At 40.2% G+C, this 7,028-nt stretch overlaps 1 long non-coding RNA gene across 1 annotated transcript; it reads left to right on the top strand.

The window, feature by feature from the left end:
- Positions 1-2,023: 2,023 nt before the first annotated feature.
- On the top strand, positions 2,024-5,270 carry LOC144388221 (uncharacterized). The gene is made up of 5 exons (XR_013452518.1): positions 2,024-2,140; positions 2,960-3,386; positions 3,541-3,708; positions 3,891-3,986; positions 4,381-5,270. It is a non-coding gene; the product is annotated as an uncharacterized LOC144388221 (long non-coding RNA).
- The last annotated feature ends 1,758 nt before the right edge of the window (positions 5,271-7,028 follow it).

Here is a 7,028-nt window from a genome sequence, read left to right as displayed (position 1 = left end):
ATATATAAAATCAAAGAGCGGAATCCGATAAAAAAGGGAATCTGTCAGGGCTGTTGAGTGTTTGAAAGGACCATGCAAACACAATAAGGAAAGGAAAACTATTTCCATGCTACTCAAAACATTACAATATGGGAGCTTGCGGAAGAGAAACCTTCTGCTGATTTCACTCGCTCCTTTTTCATCTCTTTCCACCAGAAACTCTGCTTTAAAAAAAAAATATTTTGACATCCTTCGAGCGACACGCTCGTGAATGTGTGTGGGAGAATCCCCCCTCCCCCCACACACACACTTATTACGTGTCACGTTGTGTTAAACGCTGCGACGTGTCAGGGCTCGTCTCGCTACTTATCCGTTGCCACCAGGCGGTTCGGTGTCTGCGGGTGGCTTGGAAAACTGCTCCTCAATACACATATTTGCTCCTCAAGCATGACCTGAACAACTAAGAGGTCAGACATCAAGATGACCCTAATTGTTAAACACCACAAAATACAAATACTTTTTTAGAAGCCCTCCAATCCCCTGGCTGAATGGCCAGGCAACAATTATCACGTAGCCAAAGAAAAAGACAAAAAACCATTAAGTTAACGGAATTTTGATAATTTCGCCATATTGCAAGCCGTACGCCCTACTGGAGACGGGGGGCCCTTGAGAAACTGGAATCTGAGAGCGTGACATTGATGGAGCTGAGCTTCCAGACGAGGCATCCGGTAGCTGCCACACGGGGGTCGATCAGCTCCGTGACAAGCCGAGAGGCCCGGCATGTGACACTCGGTGTGCTGTCCAACAGGTTATGAAGGCAGGCGGGACGGCGTCGGGGGGACAAGAACCAGGGGCTGTCAAGAAGGAAAACGCAAAAGGACGGGACGTCATGTTCACCGCGTCCACCGGGGCGTCACCACCTTTGATTTCGCTTGGCCGAGACGGCTGTGAAAACGCGTGCATGTCGCTGACAGACGTGCGTGCACAGATTGCATTTCAAGGATGTGAAATCTGTGTGAGTAAGTGTGAGTGTATTATATGTTCTGCGTGTGTTTTGGACCCGTTAAGAAATGTTGTCCAAAGACATTTTCTCACATATTAAAAAAAATGTTTTCTTGCAAAACAGTGGCTTTGCTGTTCTGTCCCGATAGGCACATCTGTGTTCTCGTAAAGGATTCTCATGATGTGGAAAAATCGAATAAGACCCCTTTGTTTTGTGACATTCAAAGGAAGCAGTGAGCGAGTTTATTTAGTTAGAGAGGTTGTTTCACACTGTAAACCCGAACGTCCAAAGTAATTAAATAGATTAAGTAGTGTATACTCAAATTTTTGAAAAAGTTCTACTAACTTAATTATGTCATGTTGGTGTAACATGTTCTTCTTTTTGAGTAATTTTAACTAATACTTTTTGATTTAATGGAACTATTTAACAATAACTTAAAAATATAACTTAATAGAATTAAGAAATGTCATACTAAGAATGATAAAGTCCTGTTATTTCTATTTTTTCAAATAAGGATGATTTAAAAATAAACCTAATGTATATAGCACATGCTAAAATACAATCAAATCTCACAAAGTGCTTCACCAAATAAGTAACATCGATCATTAAAAAATACATTTCAATCATAGCTTATTAAAACAGTAACAATTTGATTGCGGCAAATGGTCTGAAATGCATTAGACATTAATGGAAGACAAAATGTATTCATTTTTATTGTCATCAGTTTAATGTAGCCTATATATTCATTTTGCTTGCAGGGATCATTTTAAAGCTCAAACTGACTCCCTACACTAGTCCATGTTCTCTCTAGGGAAGCTCGTTTTAAATTCTGAGCAGTGAGCTCGCTGTAAAATGTGCTTTTACTTGTTTGTTATTTTAGGATATTATTCTGTCAGTATAACAAAGTATTCAAGTTGTCATGATAACACAACATTACTAGTTAGTAACATATCTACAACAAATAAAACGCTAATCTGAAAATTAATTCAATTGAATTAATACGGTAGTAGTGTATTTTAAGTCAACTTGATTAAGGAAGTAGTCGCGACCGTTATCAAAGTGCATTATGGGGTTGGCGGGCGAAGTTGACGTCCTTTCCGTCCTTGAGCCTTTTCGGACCAGGCTTCGGTAGCATCATCGGCTCAGACTGTTTTCAAGGTGAGTGAAATCCTAGGTGTTTATATATATGTATATATATATATAAGTTGATATATGTAATGTGTGAAGTTAAATTATGTTACAATCAGCCAGTTGCCAATCCTCAAACGTAAAACAATTTAATTTAAATAATTTTCCAGACTTTGTCGTACGAGTGACATTACTAACGTTAGTTACTTCTGCTCCATTCACTGGGACTTAGTCTTTTCTGCCTGTGTGGTTCTACTTCAGCGGTTGCTGGTTTGAACTCGCTAACGTGTGCGCTAACGTACGTGCTAACGCACTCTGGCTAACGAACATACTACGCTAACTGACGTTGCTTGACTGTGCATCTCGGACCAGCCGAGGAGCACGGGGATAGTATTCCACTAGCTAGCTAGCTTGTTCAACTGAGAAAAGGGCGGCTAACGAACCTGCGCTAGCTAACATAAGTTAACGGTGCGTGCTTGAAACCGCGATTGTCTTTTCAGTCAAACAATCTTGCTAGCTAGTTAAAAAAAACGGCCTCCCGTGCTTCTCGGCTGGTCCAGGAACAGCGCCAGGTGTTTCTGCATCAAGCTTGTCGTGACTCGCAGTTCTGTGGCATTTCTATTAATTTTTTGCAAGTCATTCTGTTCATTCATTTTTGTGTAAAGCTGGAACTTTCCATCTATAAACGTTGTATAAAACTAATTGAAAACATGTCATTTTAAGGCAGTGTTAGCTGTAGTCATTGATCATGTTTTGGTAAGCTACTAGTAACTAACTTGTTGTTATATTCCGTTTTTAAAGTTTTAGATGGTGGTCTGAACTTTGTCATTTCTTTTCTTTGCCTTTTAGGTTGCTGGTTCCAAAATGATCTGGAAGTGTAAGTTGTGCGCAGCTTCTTTCACCTCCAGAATACAGTTATTTAGACACTATAGGCTGCAACAAGATGAGACGGGCTGGATGTCAGGAGGTCACTGTTAATGCTGGAAAAAAAAGTAGAAGTAATCCTGAAAATGAATCTTCACATTCCAACATTAAAAGACCCAAGCGAGCCAAAGTCAACTTCCTACCCAACTTTCCCCAAGGAAAGGATCCTTCAATCCTTGAGCAGTTGAGGCAGAAAATTGTTGAAGAAGTCACGAAGACTGAGAAGAGCCTGCCCCTGATTAGAAAGATGATGGAGACCACATTTCCCCTACGCCGACAGACTATAGTGATGTCCTGCCCACCAGTGAACGAGCTCATGAACCTCTGGCCTGCTCTCAAAATAGAGAATGAGGTAATATGGATCAGCTTTCTTAAGTGAAAATTATTGTGATTCTTACTTATTTGGCCCCTATTTTCTGCTTTATGAATGTGTGCTAGAGTCTTCAAATGTTACAGTTTTTGTATAAGTGTTGCTGTATTCTCATCCTACTGTTATTTCAATGTAGTTGTATGCAGAGTTCCAGCGGATTACGAATCAGAACCTCTCCAACACATTCTATGCTGAGCTTGACCGCCATCTTCCTCGACTGATGACCTTATTCAGACAGAAGGCATCAAAAACTGTGAAGACAGCAGATGCTCTAGTTGAAATTTTAAAAATCCACGATGAACAGGTAAATAAATTATTACACACTTCATAGGTTCAATGACTCATGAGTTTTGTGTATTTTGCAATTAGTCCACTTTGTGTTTGCCATTTGTTTGATTGCATTAATAATGTGAATAGATTATTTGTGGACATATGTTCTGTTTGGACTGTTTAAAATCAGTAGGTATTCTGTTTTTATCTGAATAGGAAATCCATGACATCCACACCAAGCGCACTACTGTTCTCCACGCCCTGCCTGTGTGTCTGTGCGAGGATGCTTCTGGATTTTTCAGAACCTGCACAGTGAGTCTCCTTAAGTCACTAACAAAGTTTATCAAAAATACTAATATCTTTTAGGACTTCTTTGTTTATTACAGTTTGTGTATGATGTTTTCTTTCTCTTCACTACAAAGGAACTGTATTGGCAAGTGATAAGATGTTCAGTAAAACCTGTTCCTGTAAATGTCCTTTTAACTTGGTTTCAGTCTCTCACACCACTTAGATTCTCTGGTAATTTGGCAGATTTGTGTGTGCAGAATATGGATGTTATGCTTTTCGCCTCTTGAAATAAGACCCAGATCTCCCTTGTAAAAGGGGTATAGGTCGTCAATGGGACTTGGTTAAAGGAATATCATTATATGTAATCTGTTCTGTTCCATGTGTTAGTTTGTGATTAGTATCTCTTTCATTCATTCAGGACAAGTCTGATGAGCCAGAGCTTGACGGTGTTGCAGTGGGCCTCCTTACTGTCATCAGTGACCATGACACAAGTCCAGTTCACTACAACCCTGTGAGAATCTCTGTCATCATTGAAAGTGATGCCATGGTCAGCCTCCCCCGACTTGGCGATGCCTTCCTGGTAATCTTTGGACTGATCTATGCACTACACCTCAGCACTGACCAACACTTTTGAATTCACTGAAAAGATTCTACTTGGTCTAGAAAGTGGTAAACTGTCACCCAAGTTGCAGACCCTCAAGAATGACTTGATGCAGAAACTCATCTGAAAGAAGGCTGCAGGGAAAGCTTTATAAAAGGCTAGTTCAAAGTTTAAGGGGAAATGTTCTATAGAGTTTTTGTAATTTCATCCAAATTGCTGCCCTGTTGCCTTATGCATGCATTTTGCATGTAATCTTGTCGCGCAAATAATTTGCGTCACGTTTGGTGTGAACACGGCATTACTCAGGAATTAGCCAAAAGCACAGTTTTCTTTTTTAGCTGTAACAAAAAATAATTTAATTTTGGTATTATTTATTTGTTTTGATTACTTTGATTACAATTTATTTGAGCTATTTATATTGAACAGACCAGTGCATAGGTCTCTGTTGATTTTATAAATTTTGATTTATTTTTCTATTTCATTTTAATACCGCTGTGTGCTAAAAGGGAGTGGGTAAGAAAATACGGTTCAATAGCAAGTGTTCATGAGTTTGTGGAACTCAATGTATTTGAGGCAATCGATTGCCTCAAAAATATTAAGTTTTGAGTGACATGTTTTTAAGTAAACACATGCAACATTTTTGACTAATGTGTACTTAAAACAATGACAACACAAACTAATAAAAATTGAGTTTGGTTAACATGAAATGGTGTGGTTGTGTACTTATTTTTTTAAGTTCTGTGAACTTATTCGTATTAGTTTGAAAACTGGACATTTTAAGTAATAATAACTGAAAACAATTGAGTTGCCTTAACAGAAAACTGTAAGTCATATTAACTGCAAATATTTGAGTTGAGCTAAATGGAACACTTTAATTAAACTGTTATCAAAAGGTACAAGTATCAAGTAATCCAACCTTTTAAGTTCTGGAAAATGTTGACTTTTAAGTTGATCAACTCAAAAAAATTGAGGCAATCGATTGCCTCAATTTTTTTGAGTTCTGGTAACTTATTCGGGTTTACAGTGCATGATGCCAACAAGTTAACATGGACTCCAAGCAGGATATGTGGCCTGCTTTTATCCAAGGTCCACTGTAATGTTACAGTACTATTAAACATTAAAGAATCCCATGCATCTGTCAGGTGCACAGAACATATTCATCTTAGAATTGAATTCCATTCTTGAAGCCTAAAATGTTATTTTCTTTCTAACCTGTTTCTGTCTCTGATCTGCTGGATGATTCATTAGGGACGTCAGGGACGAAATTTTAAAGCATTTACACTGTCAAAAGTCATGTTCAACGTGATCCAGATACCCCAGGTCTCCGAAAGACAACCTGATGCAACCCTGTGAAGAAAGACATGTGGCGTTATCTGCATCATCTGTTGGACGTACTCCAGACGAGGCAGAAACAAAGCCATCAAGGGCCCCGACTGATCACAGCGCCTTAGGGCCACGTTTGAGGGGACGTGTGAACTTAAGGACGTGGGGCATTCCAGAAATGTTCTTTTTGGAGGCACGCACTGCCAAGGACCTCACGAAAAGTGTCCTGAATGCAAACATCCACAAGCAGACGATACATGCTGAGCTTTAAGGACAGACACAAGCCGACACACTCCCACCTCATCCGTGTTACCGTTTACCTTAAAAACCCATCCCATCTTCAATGGTAGCCTGCTGTCGCCTGAAAAGTTTAACGATAGCCGCAGGGCTTGACGCATTAGTACTTGCTATTGGCAGTGATTCATTTGTCTCCCCTCAGTCCTCATCCTGCCTCTGAAGGATACGGGTTGAAGTCACGGTCAGGACCTCTAAATGGGCCCGTCGTTCCTGTCTTTCCACCAATCACATGACCTGTTTCCAGAAGCCTTGGTCAGATGACATACAGCAGAGGCATGACAGTGCTCGGTGCCAACAGTGCAGCGCACACACACACACACACACACACACACACATACACTGTGCCCTACATATTTGCTTCTATTTAATTGCTACAGCATCCTGTCATGTTCATCGCCATATCACATTTCACATTCAGCTGCTCACTGACGGCTCCTTGTATCCAGACGCTTACACCAGTTATGTCACTTAATCCATGAAGCTGATTAACTGATTGCATTGATTAGGGAAACACACACGCGGGAAGTATTCACTTATTCTTTTCAGGGCCGTTTTGAGAAGGCCTGCTGTTTTTTTTATTGGATCCATGCCCGGTTTCTAAAAATGTCCTTTTGATCTTGCATGGGGCTCCCTACACTGTCTCATCTTGTCCTATTTGAACTGTTGTCTCCGTGTCAAACAGCCTGATGAATAGCAGAGATCAACGGGAGAAAGCTGCAGGGTGAATCAGTCTGCGGCAGACTACTTCATGCAGCGACACACAGAGATCAATATTTACCGACACTCCCCTGCTTTAGACGGCATTCATGTCAGAACGGTCCTCGGTAAAAAAAAAAAAAAGGTAA

This window comes from Gasterosteus aculeatus, chromosome 14, assembly GCF_964276395.1.
Source record: "Gasterosteus aculeatus chromosome 14, fGasAcu3.hap1.1, whole genome shotgun sequence".
Lineage (NCBI taxonomy): Eukaryota > Metazoa > Chordata > Actinopteri > Perciformes > Gasterosteidae > Gasterosteus > Gasterosteus aculeatus.
Note: the sequence above shows the minus strand (reverse complement) of the source record. Positions and strands in the feature narration are given on the sequence as shown.